This window comes from Harpegnathos saltator, unplaced genomic scaffold, assembly GCF_003227715.2.
Source record: "Harpegnathos saltator strain DR-91 unplaced genomic scaffold, Hsal_v8.6 scaffold101, whole genome shotgun sequence".
NCBI classification, from domain to species: Eukaryota; Metazoa; Arthropoda; class Insecta; order Hymenoptera; family Formicidae; genus Harpegnathos; species Harpegnathos saltator.
The window spans coordinates 1,247,184-1,263,248 of record NW_020229875.1 but is presented as its reverse complement, the minus strand read 5'-3'; the positions used below and the strand labels follow the sequence as shown (position 1 = coordinate 1,263,248).

Sequence of the window (16,065 nt, the reverse complement as noted above, 5' to 3'; positions counted from 1 at the left end):
TTTGCGAGTCGAAGTTAAATACCAATAAAAGAACCCGTTAGAAATCGTACTTGGTGCAACATGTACGCGGGCACGTATTCATCGTGTAATAATATCGTGTAATAACCGATACTGATACAAATACGTATCTTATCAGCAACTGTCGACGTCTTAAATCACTATGATATCAGTATCGGTTATGATAGTAGGGCGATCAGGGCGAGTTAGTTCAAAGGTCAAATTGGCTATTTCGTTTGTCAAACTGTTGTGAGAGAAACCATAATTGTATTTTGTTCCGTAAAGTAACAGTATTATTATTTTATATCAGGATCCCATAAAACTACGGATTGAGTTGGTTTATCAAGAAAGGTCTTACTACATCCAGCTTCTGGGTTTATGATGAATAGAAAGAACATCGACGAGTATCGTTTCAACAAAGTTTTTTTAATAAATATCGTCTCGAACACTGCGTTATATGCACAGGTAAGCGTTTTGTTCTGGTTTGCGATTATCCGTCCGAGCACATGTAGTTATCGTTTTCTGTGAGAATATTTTTTCTCTCGCTCTTTACTACCGATTTACGAAGCTGCAACGATTTACACAACGGGAAACCACTCTACGAAAATTTATCATGATATTTCGAATATAAACAGACGTTTGTTACATTTTGAACGGAGCTCACTTCCAGTGAAATAGCTACCATGAGGTGCAGGACTTTGTAACCGCTTTGTGGTCGATAAGACAATATGTTCCTTGCAATGTTCTCGTTCTGCATAGGAATAGGATATTTGTTATAGCTGAGCGGTGAAGAGGGGAGGGGGATGAAGCGTGACGGAGAAATTTGTAGGAGGAACTACAAAGACTACGTCAGTAAAGTGCACTTGTAATTATCAGCGATGTAGCCACGGAATTATTGCAATTTACATTTTCTCTTCCAGCAACGTCTGTTAACAACTACCGCCAGAAGATATTTCGTATAAAACAAAGGAAAAGAAATATCTGTGGGAATTATTATCAGAGAATAAATGTAATTCAATCACCGTCCTTTTAGAGCTTCATTAAAGTATTGTAATTAAGAGTAATTATTTTCGCGCTGCGCGGACTGATTTTTCGGGCCATTTTTAACGTGTGCGATTGAAATTGTAAGATTGATCGTCGAAATATGTTCGGGCATTTGATATGGGAATTTTTTCATTGAATTATCCGCGACACGATATCGATTTACAAGCTTTATTTTTTCTTTTTTCTTTATTATTATTATTATTATTTTTTTTTTTAGAGAAGTACGAACATCAGTTTCGCATGTCTCTTTCTAATTTCTCAACTTTCTTCAAATTTAGGGTTGCCTTCAATTAGGGAGGATATTCTCGCTCTCATGGCGTACTCCTGCGCTACCGGTCGATCTTTTCGAGCGGTAACGTCGTGTGCGCGCGCTCTATAAAAGGATGGCTAGAGGTCTAATTGCGGCCATCAACGAAAGCCGATGGAAACCCGAAAGCGGGCGGAAACTTTGAGCATTCTTCGCGAGGTCCTCCATCGGGCGTCGAGAGAATTCCTCGGCAATAGCTCCCGCGCTCCTTCGCAGGAGATTCCGCGGCCAAAGGTACCGGTCCATTTTTCAGTATTAGGAAGAAGCGATAGCCCGCCGAGGCGATCGGTAATCGATATCCGTGGAACGGCGAGCGCTCGTAAACTGGCCAAACAACGATACGTACCGTACCCGATTGGTTTAGCTTCGCGGAGGGCGAGTACAGGTGCGCGATTGGTTGAGCAGGTGAGCGATTGGCTCGACCTATCGGGCTTCCGTTTACCTCTTTCGCGTTTCTGCCTTCGGCTTTTCTTCGGTCTATTTGTGCGGCACACCGGAGCTGTATAAAAAGTACGCAGCCGCGAGAACAGTTTTATGAAACGCGAGAGACTTTTCGGGATATTTACTTTGTATTAACTTCGCCACTTGTTTGCCGCCAATATGTCCTTCTTTTCTCACTTTACTTCCCGGAATGCCTCGAGCGCATTTTAGACAATCTATAATTCGCGACAGAATCTCTCAGCCGGTATTCCATTTGTACGATTAGACTCGAGTCGAATCTCAGAATTATTCTTGCAGAGATGCGCGCGTGTGTGCATTTATGAATCTCTTCATATATTTTACGTAGTGTGCGTGCACGTGACGCGTAAAATTATAAATAGAAACTTGCCCCGAGCTGCATCTAAAATGTGTTTTAAGAAATATCCGTAGCTTCGAGTTACTCACACAACGAAGAGCGAAATACGGTAAAACGCCTGAGGATGAACGAATCGTGAAAGATTTTCCTTTCGCGTTTTAACGTCTGACTGGCATAATTTACTCGCCGCAAGCATCACAATCTTTACTCATTGAGCAAATTCTACGCGGTATCGCGATCGCACGCTAAGTATGACGAGGAAAACCTGACGTTTTCTTTCTCGCAATTCGCGTCGTTTTATCGGATATTTTTGCGCCGCTCTTCCCTGGGGCGCATCGTTCGAACTTACAGTTTTCGCGGGCGTTAACTCTCGTTGCGCCGTGCAATTTAGCGTTTCAGCGACGTATAATCGCGTTAAAAGTCGAGCACCAACTCGAGACGAGGCGGTAATCGCCCGTTCTATCCGATAACGAGTTTCGCCTAACTTCGCGACTGCGTAGCGGCGGGGAAAGAGAACGACAAAATAAAGGGGCTGCCCGTTAGGAGACAGTAGGCAAAGGGTGAGAGAAAAGGAGAGGGCCGCGAACAAAACTGCGGAAGACGTGAAATCCCTCACGAGAGAGAGAGAGAGAGAGAGAGAGAGAGAGAGAGAGAGAGAGAGAGAGAGAGAGAGAGAGAGAGAGAAAAAGAAATGCATATAATAGCTAATTCTGTTTTAACGAGTTCTCTCCTCCGAGTTACTCCCGGTTGAAGCGGATATTCGAAATGAACGGAAAATATCAAGATCGTATGATCAAGATTAAAAGTCGCAAACGCTTGAGATTTCGTTAGACGTAACAGATATATCTCTCATCGGGAGATATCCGCTCTTCTATCCCTGCGCCAGTCGAAAATAATCGTCTTTATCCCCGCAGTAGACATTCGTTGCCTGCCGAGGCGATTTTGAATGAACGCTAATTTCGCGCGAATTGCCGCGCACGCATGCGCGACGATCGCGTCCCTTTGGACGAATTACCGCCATAGCGCGCCATGTCCAGACCAACTCGGCAGATCGTCCCGTGCTTTCTCCTGATTTACGCTCAAAAGAAGTAAGTCTCACGTATATATCATCGGTACCCAACAAGAGTATCGGGAAAGGATACGTGGACGCGATCAAGCGTCCGTCGTCCTGCTTTGTCCGTTACCTTCGTATCGTCTCGTCTCGTCTCGTCGGCTTGCTGTAGTGTAAGTTATCGTTGAATCTTTACGACGTGCACTTCGCGTCGTTCGCTCATTCGAGATGTATTGCCGTGTAAATCCGGAATACGATCGTTGTTGTAACGTTAACGAGTGTCTTAATGAGTCGGGCATGAGTAAATTGTTATTTCGCGATTGCCTCTCTCTCTCTTTCTCTCTCTCTCTTTCTCTTTCTCTTTCTCTCTCTCTCTCTCTCTCTCTCTCTCTCCGCCGTATAGATTGTACGTTACACACCGATGATGTACGACGCATACGCGACCATTGGCCACTTTTGATTAGCCATTGGCTGGATCAGTGCCATGGTGCTCGTTCGTGGGTCCGATTGGCTAGATTTAAAAGTATAACCGATTGAATCATTGGTTGCGTTCAGAAAACAGAGCGCTCACTGAGCGCTTAGTAACTATTGGTCCTTACTGTCCGATTCTTACATTCAGACCAATAACGAACGAATGGTTGACGAATTACTCAACCGTTGTGTAACCGTTGTGTTTTCTGAACGCAGCCAATGTCATTGGGCGATTGCAGCCACTGCCGCGACCGCCATTTTTCCCCGCAGCTTCAATGCGCGCTTTCACTTTGTTTGCTTCGCGGTTTTCAGTGGACCATCGAGACGGCTTGGCCACTGGCCACTGGAAATTTCGAGGAACGAGTGTCGGGCGCACTGGTGAGTGTACGTACATGCAATCGGACAGTCATTGTCATTCCTACAGCTGCATTCGTTGGTGTCGGCCCATAAGGCGAATCGTTGAATGTTTAACCTATAGAGCGCGCGCTCGAACAAGTTCAGATATGTCGCCGATCGCGTATGTCGGCATTGCCGGGGTGAAGTGTCGATCGAGGCTGAAGCGCTCGGCTGTAATTAGCTGTTAACATACCAATTGACGTAGCGAGTATTCGAATGGCGCGTTTAGTGGACGCGTCGTTTACACGGTCATTTCGCGTCAATCTCCGCCCGACGCGGATCGTTCGGCGCGAACCGTCGCCGCATATCCGCCATTTTCCACGGAATCCTTTGCACCGCGCGTAATTGGTCGCGTATGTCGGGTCAGGTAAAGTGTTGGGTCGGGAGCGCGAATGATAGTAATTAGCTGCTTAGACAGCAATTGATTCTACCGTTCTACGATTCTACGGGGATTCGAATCGTAATTAGCTCGCAGAACATGGCGCGTGTCGCGTTTGTACGGCAGTTTTGTGCCAATTCGTGGCATCGAATTCGCGGTACGTACGAATTGCCGCCGTCACGTTACGTGAGCGTCGTTGAATATCCGTATTGTCCTTGGTTCGCACGATGAAATTCACTGGTGCGACTAGTGCGGTGGAATTTCAGGCAATCGCAGGCGTAGTAATTAGTCGTGTTTTTCAGATATTCAACGTTTACGCGACATACGGACATCTCGGATGAGATCGACGCGACGATGCGACCTCGAATCAGGGACAACAGAGGGTGCAGAGGACAGGAATGGAGCAGACAGGGATGCGGCAGGCAGCGATGGAGCAGCCAGTGGCGGATTACCGTGGCTCGTCGATACGGTCTGGTGAGTAAATTTATTTATTACGCTTGCCCGGGTAATTATGTATTTATTTGCAAGGATTTGCCACTGTGTGGCATTTGGCGTCGCGACCGCGATTTGACAGGCGCTTAATTATTCCGGGCGAGTTTCCACGAGATAAACGCCGAGCGCGGCATTTATTTCGTCGTCCCCCCCCCCCCCCGCCCCGGTATGGCCATCCCTCTCGCGCATAGCGAGTGGTCGTAGCATGAGACGTTAGCTTCGGAATTTCGTACAGGCCCCTTTAACTCCCGTCGCTTCGGCGAATAAATGCGCGACGTTTAAGTGACGATAGCGACCGAGCGATAATTTCAGGGAGAACGAACTTTCATTAAAGCCGTTATTCGCGGTTTTATCTCACTGCGAGTCTCGTCACTGCAATTTTCATGCCGCCTCGTACAAAGCGCCCGTTTTTCCGTTTGCGGATGCACTCGTGTGGCCGAGCCACGACAACGACAGATCTCTCGCGAAGATTGCAGATTGTATGTATAAGTAATGCTAAAGTTACAAAGCTGAAACAACGAAAGCGGCTCGCGATAGGAGGGATGCATCATCCACTACGCCTCCCTTCTTCCCGACGTTCTCACTGTTTTCTTTTGGTATTATCGTGCGGGATTGTATCTTGCATGGCAGCTCTTTTCCTCTCCCTTGCTCTCGCGTGCGAGTAACTTTGAAGAACTTCTGCTGCTGTACGAACCCGCCTATGCACGAGTAATAAATATTTTACCGTGGCTATCCTCTTGACTTCTTCGTCTTTTGTGTGCACGTTTCCATGCTGCGCTGCGATTTCACAAAGCACGGAGCTCTCGCGGCTTTTCAACATGATTCATTAAGTGCAAGCAGAATTACGCGGAGGTACTAATTTCTGCTGTAAGCAACATTAAGTATTCACCGTTTTCGTTTTGTTCCGTTTAAATCCTTTGAAGCGAAATGCCGTCGATGGCCACCGTACCGTGGTGGTATTATTTGTTTCCGGCGCGAACCTTTCGTTACATTTCGCATGAAAGCCGCATTAAGTCCTTTTGGAGAAAGGGCTTTTGTTGTCTTTCAAATTTTACCGTCAAACGGACAGTTGAAATATCCTGTGATTTTTTACTTTGTGCTTTTTGTTTATTTAGGTGCAAACGCAATTGAGTTCGAAATCTGAAAGGTAATCTGAAGGGTATTGCCAAAATACGCCTCCTTTCTCACGATGATTTTTACCATAGATGATCAACGCGATTACGACACTTGATCACTTTTTAAATAATTTTCTATTGTGGGGGGGGAATGTAATTTCCTTTCATCATAAAACTTTCATCATAATCAATGTATATGTCTACATATTGCATGCGCCGTGTGATACGCTTTGTGAGCATTGGAATTGAAATATGCTCGCCATTGCTGCTTGATATCCCACGATGTCCAGCCGGTTTAGATCTACCGTTGCATCTCGACCGCTTCGCTTCGCATCCGTCCGGTCTCCTCAGCAACTAGTCGTCTCGCGCGTGTCGGTCGCACTTCACACACTCGCACTTCACTTCACTTCACCTCACTTCACTTGACTGCACTGCACTCGCGACTGCGATCGCTTTAAAGGCGCTTAGCGATTTAATGGAAAGTATACGACCGATTTCAGCGCCTCGATTCGCAGAGAAAAACGCGGAAATCGCGCCGCGAAAACCTCTTACAACTCGCGCGTGCAATTTCCGAAGAATCCATTTATAGGATCATAACAGCGAGGATTTCTCTGGATTATACGGAGGCCTCGACCATAGAGAGGCGTCTTCGTTAAATAATAAAACGGGTTCTTCGGGAAAACGTTCTTCCGCTCGCAGGAAAGTTGCCGGGCGTTGTACGCTGTCCCGAATACGTACGAGTTCAAGGAGAATCGGGAAACGATCATGTGGTCGCATGTAACACGTGCCCGGTGTATTCTCGACGGTACGTGTTGCTCTTTGTTTCTCACGTGTCTCTTCGTTGCTTCTCCGGCCATACTGATGGTAACCTATCGGTTATCTAACCGCGCACACGTGCATGTACGGTAATAACAAGACCGCGTTGGAGACAGTTAATACCGATTGAAAAAGTTGGCCAATCTCTCTTCGCTCTTGTATGTTGCTATATATATATATATATAAAATTAGTTTTCTTGTCTCTCCCTTCACAGCGACAATATTATTGTTATCTTCTTCGATACTTCGCCGTTTCTTCGACAGGATGTGAATTATTAATAACAGACAGGATTTTGAATTATTAATAACAATCTTGTGCGTGAGCCGGTCATCATTTTTATACATTGGGTCATACCTACATTTAGAAACTATTGATGCGTAATTTTTGTATTTGACGATAATTGTGTTGCAAATTTTTGCGGATCCTGTGCAAAGGTACGTAAGTAAACGATAATTGAAAATATTTTATAATGACTGATTACACGACGTAAAGGGGGAGAGAAAGGTAAAGAGAGCAAGCATAATTTTCTTTTAATTTAAAGAGCACACGATTAATTATTTAAATATACGTTCAAATATATTTACACATAAAATTATACTGTTTCGAGAAAATTACGCGAATGTTCATGCGAACACGTACGCTGCAACGTCAAACAATTGAAATGAAATTTAATTGAAATGCTCTTTGTGTGTGTGTCGTCCTCTTTAAATGCGGCTCGGTACTGTGTTATCTTTTATTTTTTCTCTTTTTCCGTTTTTTGTACGCGGTGTTCGTAATTGTACAATGGCGGAAGGTCGGTGGTAAAGCGCGAAAAATGGGGACGAACAGTACGAGCAGCTAAAATGTCGAAGGCAACGAGGAAATCGAATTTGGTTGACCACCTGGAAGAGCGCGGCCGTAACCGGAAATAACGAAGTAGCTCCAACATTAGGACAAAGTACCGTTTCGCTCGTTGCATCCCGAGGTCGTAGACTGATGCAATTTGCCGCAATGCATTTTGGTTGCGATAAATAAAAAGCGGTTAAATGTTAGTTTTTCGATCAAAGTGGTCGTATGTTTTTTTTACACTGTCTCGTGCGGTAATGACAGTTTGGCTTGTGTTTGTGACCGCTATTTAGTCAACGGTATAAGCAATAATTTCAGAGCAGAGAAACGAGAAATTAGGGGTTGCAGAGACTTAAAATGTGTGTAGCCGCATCGATTGATACTTTGCAAAATGAGAGAGTCAGTTATTTCGGAACACTGATTAATAAGGCACAGTATGTCATTTATCAAACTATATACGGTGCGATCAAAGGCACTTTAATGCAAAGCTTGTGAACATTACTCATCGCTCACACAACTCAAAGTGTTAAGGCGTCACGCTGTCATCGCAATATCAGAGTGTCTCACCTCTTGTCTCATCTCCATTACATTCACCCATCGCTTTGCCATCCTCAATTTGTCATATGTCTAGAACATTGGATATAGTGAAAGCCAGGGTCTCGAGTTATTTACCGTAGATCAATATTGATGTTCTTTCCAGTTTTCGGTAAACTTTGTTTTACTGAAATAGAGATACATTACGCGATATAGCTTTTCTCATAAAAAATATATATAACGATAAGAACGATATTGTCTGATCTTTATCTACACTCTATCGATGCATTGTCGTACAATGAAATTATTCTGACTTGTAACATCACGTCAAAGAGTGCAGATCTTTTCGCATTTCATTTTAATTTCTAAAAGGATAGGGAATCCTTTTCCTTTTTTCTATTATTCACAAATAGACAAAAATATATGTAATGGCTTTTTCAATTTTTTTGACATTCCATTTGCCCAATTGCTTGTTTGTAAGCTCCAGGGAGAATTTTTATACGCAATATGCTCCAGTAACAGCTTCTTGTATTGATCCAAGCTGCGATATAGACTTCACTTCATTATTAAAGTTAGGTACTACGTATAGTGGGGTCAATCTAGTGTCTTGATCATTCTAATTGCTTTTGAAAATGAAGTTAACGTCTTGTACGAGGAAAATATCGTATGCAGGTGGATAAATAAACAGCATGGCAATGAGATTTTATAAAGAGAACATGAAATCTCTGGTTAATTCTTGTGCTTGTATCTTCGTGGTATTAAATTATAAATTTATAAATTTATGAATTTATGAATTTATGCTATTAATTTCGGTGTTATTTTCTCGTTGAGGAAAACTCGCTAGAAAAATCGCTACTATCATCTCTAATTCTTACTCGTTCGTAGCACTCCTATTATTAACAGCGTTATTGTAAAAAATGATATATATACAACAAGGATGCTTTTGCATTGAAGAAGTTGAGGTGCTTTATCATTACGCGATAATGGAAGGTCGTTCCACCTCATCGTATAAGAAGTATTAATTATCCCAAATGAGAAACTCGTCCTACGCGCCACCCGACGTGGCGGGTTTAGAATTCCGCGGTTAGAGCAATTTCTTAATGCAGCATTTCTTTAATGAAACTCATCTTCCTAAGATCTTCCTTCGTTCCGAATTTCCAGCGCGGGCGCGCGTAATCGTATCGGTGAAATTCTCAACGTCAAATTGAGCGCGTTAAAATACTCGCGGAATATTGCGCTAGGAATTTGATCGTCGTATTATATTGTAAATACATTTGCTCGTGTTAGCGTTAAATGGCGTTGTTCTCGTTGCAGCACTCTGTCGTAAACGCAAGCAGTTGTAGCTACGCGGCAAATGGAAACGTGAAGAAAGACGTGGATTAGGCGGACGAAGATCGATTGTAATCCCTGCGAAAACAGAAGGTATGAGAATAATTCGATACTTTCACTGCGTTCGTGACTGCACTGGCTCCTCGCTTTTCTACGAGGATTGCGTTCTCGCGCTTTTCGAAGTCCTGGGTTGTTTCGTTGGTATTTTCCGCGCTGTGTATACGTTGCGCGCGCACACAGAAAGACTGGAATTTCGATTTAGCATATTTGTCGGATTTATGGGTGGCGTTATAAAAGCAAGCAAATACACCGCATACGCCGTCGCGCGCGAGCGCGTCGTTTGCTTAATTTATTTCCGTCTAACGTGATAATAAAGTGCGCCGCGAACTCTGTATCCTAGGGAATCCTGGAACGGCTTTCCGTGAAAACGGGCGAGGGTACCTTTGGGGCTGGTGAAGGAGAAAATAAAACTGGGAATCGGATGGCACGACGGCACGACGCATCGCCAAGGAAAAACAGCGGAAACGCTGGGGAGGAGAAGAAGGAAAAGTAGGAGAAGGAAGAGGAGAGTGCGACAGGTAGGCGGATTCCCGCAGGAACAACTGGAGATGTAAATCAATGGGTGATAAGGGCGACTGTCCCGCAGGAAGGGGAAAGTCGCCCCTGCATCCTACACAGCTCGAAAGGAGGATGGCGAGGCCGCGGACTGGCTTGTACCAGGGAAAGGTGGGTCCCCGCTCCATGGAAATGCCTCGTTCGAGAATTATTTATTTGTCGACTTCGGACGAAAATTTTCGCTCTTAAGTGGCCTCGCCTCCCTCTCTCCCGGGCTTCTTTCAACCGTTCCTTTGCCGTCTTCGTCGTAAACTCCGTCGCTCCCCTTTCTCCTGACCGTCGATTGTGTCGGGCCGTATCTTAGGATGAGAGCGACCCAATTGTGCACCCGACTCCGACCCGATGAGTCTCGAATGTAAAAAAGCTTACACACATAGCCACAGGCATAGCCCGCGACGCGAAGGTAATAAGTCCTTACCGTCTTTCGTAAGTCTGAAACAGTTGATATATAAAATTTATCATATAAGCAAGAAAAAACCGCTTTATAATCATTTATAGGTTGAAATTTTAGTTTCGGCATTAATTTTGCAAATTCCATCGAACTTGAAGGGTCAATGGAGAATTTCGAGGTACGGCACTATGCAGGTTACCTCAGATGAAATTTTGGTTCTGCATTAACTTAGCAGCTTCTGTCGAACTTTAAGAAGTATTAATGGACAATGTTGAGGTACAATGTTGTTCATATTTACTATCGTCTTTTGAGATGATAGAAAGAGATAGATAGAGAGATAGATAGAAATAATTATTTAGCATCGTTTTATTGAGATTTAAAGTAACTTTATTTCAAAATTATTTGATTATCTCAATATTCTATCTCTCTCCGGATTTAATTTTAATTATTAGTTTTAACACGCGATATCTAACTAAGTAGCTAATTAAACCAACAATTTTCTTCTCTCGCAAATCGTTATTATTAGTAAAATATTAATAATTTGATTACTACTAAATTATTATTAGTACTTAATGAGTTTAACATTTTAATCATTCTCTAAAAAACCGGAATCGTTTGAGAGCGTTGATTACCGATTATTGAATATTTTCGTTGATTGTTGAATATTTTCGTTGATTGTTGAATATTTTCGTTGATTGTTGAACAGTGAGGCTTTGCGACTAGCGGGGAGTGACCGCTTTTTTCGGAGGTATATAAGTTGTGGTGATACTTGCTTACCTTTTAGTTACGAGTAGTGACGTCAATCGAGCTAGCAAACAACACCTATACTGTGACGCAAGATACATATATCGATACGGTATTTACAATTCTCGTATTTTGTTGGCTATTCAAATGTTTAATAGACTCCCTTCGGTATTGCATCGGTTAACATACGCATAGATATGCGGCGTACTCGCGATTATAATCATCAAATCAAAGCGATCACAATCAAAATCTATTACAATCGCTAACAACATTTATTAATATAATATTGGACGAGTCAGATAACGTTCGTTGTTATTAGTTTTACTAAGACGATCAAAATCTATCAAAATTTTTACTATCTCCACGTAGATGAATTTAAGTCAATTAAATATTCGGGATCAAATTGTTTAATACCTTCTTTTACATTTGAGATTTGTCGTAATAATTGATGCAATCCTTAATTTTCAAGTTTTTGTACATGTGTTTAACGCTGTGGTTATCTCGTGTGTAGATTTTAAATCACAATTTTCACTATCGACTTTCCACACGCGTTTCGTGTTGCTCGCGCGTGCTAGGAATTAATGTAAAATTTAATATTAATTCCTCTCGATCGAATCGTATCTATGACAGGATGCCATCAGTAGTAATATATTTCGAGGTACGTTAAATTATTTATTATATAAATTTTAATGGTTTAAAAATTTCGTCGAGTGTATGGAGATATCCGAGGCGAAATTTAGAATCTATTTCTCAAGATTAGTATTCATGGTTCGTCATCATTTCATAAATAATTATAATTGTACGGATTATTACACGTCGACTTGTATTTATTTTATAGAAGAGATATGGATCCAAATAGTTGCATAACGGCCTATAAATACGAATTTATTATTTATTATTCCAATTGAGGATCGCCAATAATTTATAATTACGAATATCGGTCTAAGTTTCATGAGTGCTGGAATTTGTTTCTTTAATAATGTTTCTTGAGACGCGAGTTTTATTTTGAATCTGTACCACCGACTTTTTTTCCATTATAATTTAGCCTTCCGTTCGGCAAAATTTATAGGATTGATGTAAAACAAAAATTTCGATTCGGATTATCGCGAAATTTGATCGCGAAAATTCAACGGAATATTTTAGTACTTGTTGAAATAACGTTCACTGAAAATTGCGATTTCACGGACAAATATAGGAGTAAAAATAAACACGTAATATTTAAGCCCGGCACGCGAGAAGTCGAACGATATCCGAAAAAAAAGACAGAATGTAAATACGCGTATAAGAATCGAGAGTGTTCGTACACACACGATCGAAACAGTTGTCCATAACATTCGTTGTCGTAATCTTAGACAAACCGTTAACCTTAGTCAAGAACGTTTAACTCTTACTGAAACGACTGAGTTTATTGTAATTATTACTAATTTTACGAATTTCGATATTTTTACACATAAAATGTGTTGTCGTGTTGCAGTTATCTTACGCGTGAATTTGAATTCGCTATTTTCACTATTTATTTTTCACATGCGACTTCCACTCGCGTGCTAGAAATGAGTGTAAAACGTGTTATTATAACGTAAGATAAATATTTCAATAGCTTGTGTAGCGTCGCGTACACAGTCGTGGCTCGGTGCGTTTGAAGGTTACGTCTTTCAACAACACACACGCATGTATTTATACTCGTGTCGCGCTCGGGATCATAACAGTCTCAGACGTGAAAGTGAACGCGTGAGAGACGTCGCGTGATACGAGTGTCGTATATTCGATTCCTTTCATCTTTTTCAAATTTCAAGTTTATTGGAACGTATGTGGGATGGATTAAAACGCTTCGCATCTTCGATCATCGTGTCGGAACTAATGTGAGTAGTTGGAACAATACGTAATTTATATAGGGTGATTATATCATTCTATGTTTATTAGATTGAAAAAAGAAATACAGTCAGAACGCTCTCATTCTTGATTTATCCAGATCAAATAACTTATTTACTACTATTGTAACTAACTTAATTGTAAAAGGATAATGCCTTTTTTGTTTCAGGTCCGACAGAGCTTGCAGCTACTCGATGGATACGGATGCGGGGGATGCGGTTTGAAATGCAGATGCAGTACCGGAGGATTCGGTTCGGGTCATGCGGGATCGACTCGAAGGTAAATTTATAGATTTCTGTATTTCCTGTATTTAATGTTTCGTGATCGAGAAGTGAAATATAATCGTAAAGATAATTTTGATAACGATACAAAAGATATCCTCTTAGTAGAAGAGTGTTAACTTATTTTTATCTATATTTTTCGCTACATATTTCGTAAATTTGATCGAGAAAACAATGTTTTGTTTTAGATCCGGGTAGCAGCATGTGGCTTGCCTGGCTTCGTGGCGGTCCGGTAAGTCAAAGAAAAAAGTTTACGGTGATCAGATTTAACGATTCATTAATTCAAGATGATGAATACAAAGACTTTAGGTGGTGGGTTTATTTCTAACTTTGTTAAAAATCAATGCAATTTACCTATAGATTTTTGCATATTGAAATTTGATATGTCAATAAATATACGAGTCGTTGAATCGTTGAGATACAAGCAGTGGTATGAAATATTTTTTTCTTATTTTGAAAGGCAAGTAAGTTCACGAAGATAGTTGATATTAAGCAAAAAGGAAAAGAAAGATTAAATAATAATTAGTTACAATTAAGAAAAAGAGAAAGATTAAATAATTAGTTATAATTTATTTAATTTAAATAAAGATATAATTAAAAAGTATATGAACTATATTACTGGCTATATATATACCACTATTGTGTTTAACGATTCAATTTTCCGACACGTTTGTCTTAATTCTATACGATTGTCGGTCGAATGAAATTCGACGCTTTAACTTCGCAAAATGTATAGCGAAGTAATCATTCGCGGTTATTTTAGACGCGATAGTAAATTTCGCGATCATTACGATCTTTAGCTTCCTCGCGAAATAGAGATTGAGATTTTACAATAAAATCGCGATTAAATTTTGTTCGGGTATGCGTAAATGAATGGAACGGTTACCGCGATTTTTAATTTTCGATTTTTTGATACCTTTAACACTTTTTGAACGTTTTTTTCGTTAGATGAAACTTACGATAGAATCTTGAACGGTCATTTCACAGCTGATAAATTTTGTGCGATCGTTGTGATTTTTAATTTTCTTATGAAATAAATATAAATATTCCGCGAAAGTTTTATAGAGATATATATTATCGCGATTAGCTTTTGTTCACATATGTGTCGATGAACGAAAAACGTGATTTCTAGTTTTGAATTTCTAGTTTTAATTTAACATATTCGTTTTTCGCTACAATTATTTTCGGATCCGAATTTTTTATTAAACGAAACTTTCGATAGTACTTCGAAAGTAAACGTCGCAAAGATATTACGGAGTAATCTTTGCAAAGATCTTGCGGAGTAATCTTCGCAGAGATATTGTGGAGTAATCTTCGTAATGATGTTACGGAGTAATCTTCGCAATGATGTGGCGGAAACATCATGCGGAAATATCAAGCTTTATGCCATTCGCAATTACATCGTCCGCATGCCGCGTTCGCGATCGGTCTTTGATTCGGTATATTTAATTTGATTTCTTTGCATTGACACATTCGCGTCGCGATTTGTTCGCGAATTTTGAATCGCAATTTTTTATGTCCGCGTCGCGAATAAAAGTCGTGAATGTTTTTTCGTGATGTTGAAACTTATATCAACAATGTGGACATTCGCCGGACAAATTTGCTACTTCTGACACCATTTTTCGCTAAGTTCGTAAATCATAGAATATACGTCAAGAATCGTTGAAATATGAACGCATCGCTAATAATTTCTTGGAATATTGCAATTCTTGCGCCGCGATATGAATATTCGTTAAATAAATAAATCCGTTAATTCCGATATCGTATTTCGTTAAACAATTCGTAAGTAATAAAACGTTCGTTAAGGACTGTTGAAACGAACGTTGCGTCGCGAGTGTAGCGAAATAAAGTGCGACGTGGGACAACACACATGGGAGGACCAAAGGACTACTTCTGGATGTTGCGGCGGTAATCATTGGTGGACTTTTCACTGGACGCCGCTGGACTTGGTGAGCGTTGAATTTAACGCTCACAGAGCGTCATGATATCGCATGCGTAGATGTAAATTGCATTGATTTATAACGAAGGGGGTAAAGGCAGATACATACAGCAATTTAAGAATACAAATATTCGAATGATATATTTAATATCCAAGTTGTCTGACGTAATTACGTAATACTAATATATTATCTATATATATATATATATATATATATATTACACAATATATGACTCACATATTTCATTCCATATTCATATTCACAAATTTTATTTCATATTCATGTATTTGTACGAATTATTCGAATTTTATAGTCTTAAACAGCATTGTATAACTGCCCTTACTTTTACATACATATCAGGCCAGGGTCTGAAATTTTGATATTTGATATATGATATATTTTTTGATATTTGAAATATCTGATGCTTGATATTGATATTTAATATTGATATATTGATGTGTTTTTTGATATATATTTTTATCGATATGATATTTATTATTATCAACATTATTATATATATGCATTTGAATTTTGAACTTTGTATCGTTATTCGCAAATTGCGAATAGCAAGTTATGTCTGATGTATTATTGAAAGTTCTATTTAAAAACACACGAGCACATTTTGTGTCATAATAGATATTATGACATACTTCTCTGATGAAACATATTGGT

The 16,065-nt window shown here is 40.5% G+C and overlaps 1 protein-coding gene across 1 annotated transcript in view; it reads left to right on the top strand.

The window, feature by feature from the left end:
- The first annotated feature begins 1,365 nt into the window (after positions 1-1,365).
- LOC105182426 (TWiK family of potassium channels protein 18) overlaps positions 1,366-16,065 on the top strand; it is a 297,075-nt gene continuing 282,375 nt past the window's right edge. The window contains exons 1-7 of the mRNA XM_025298461.1: positions 1,366-1,582; positions 3,979-4,044; positions 4,744-4,915; positions 9,539-9,646; positions 9,954-10,131; positions 13,342-13,451; positions 13,642-13,685. The gene's annotated coding sequence lies outside the window, so the exon portion shown is untranslated. The remainder of the gene's footprint in view (positions 1,583-3,978; positions 4,045-4,743; positions 4,916-9,538; positions 9,647-9,953; positions 10,132-13,341; positions 13,452-13,641; positions 13,686-16,065) is intronic.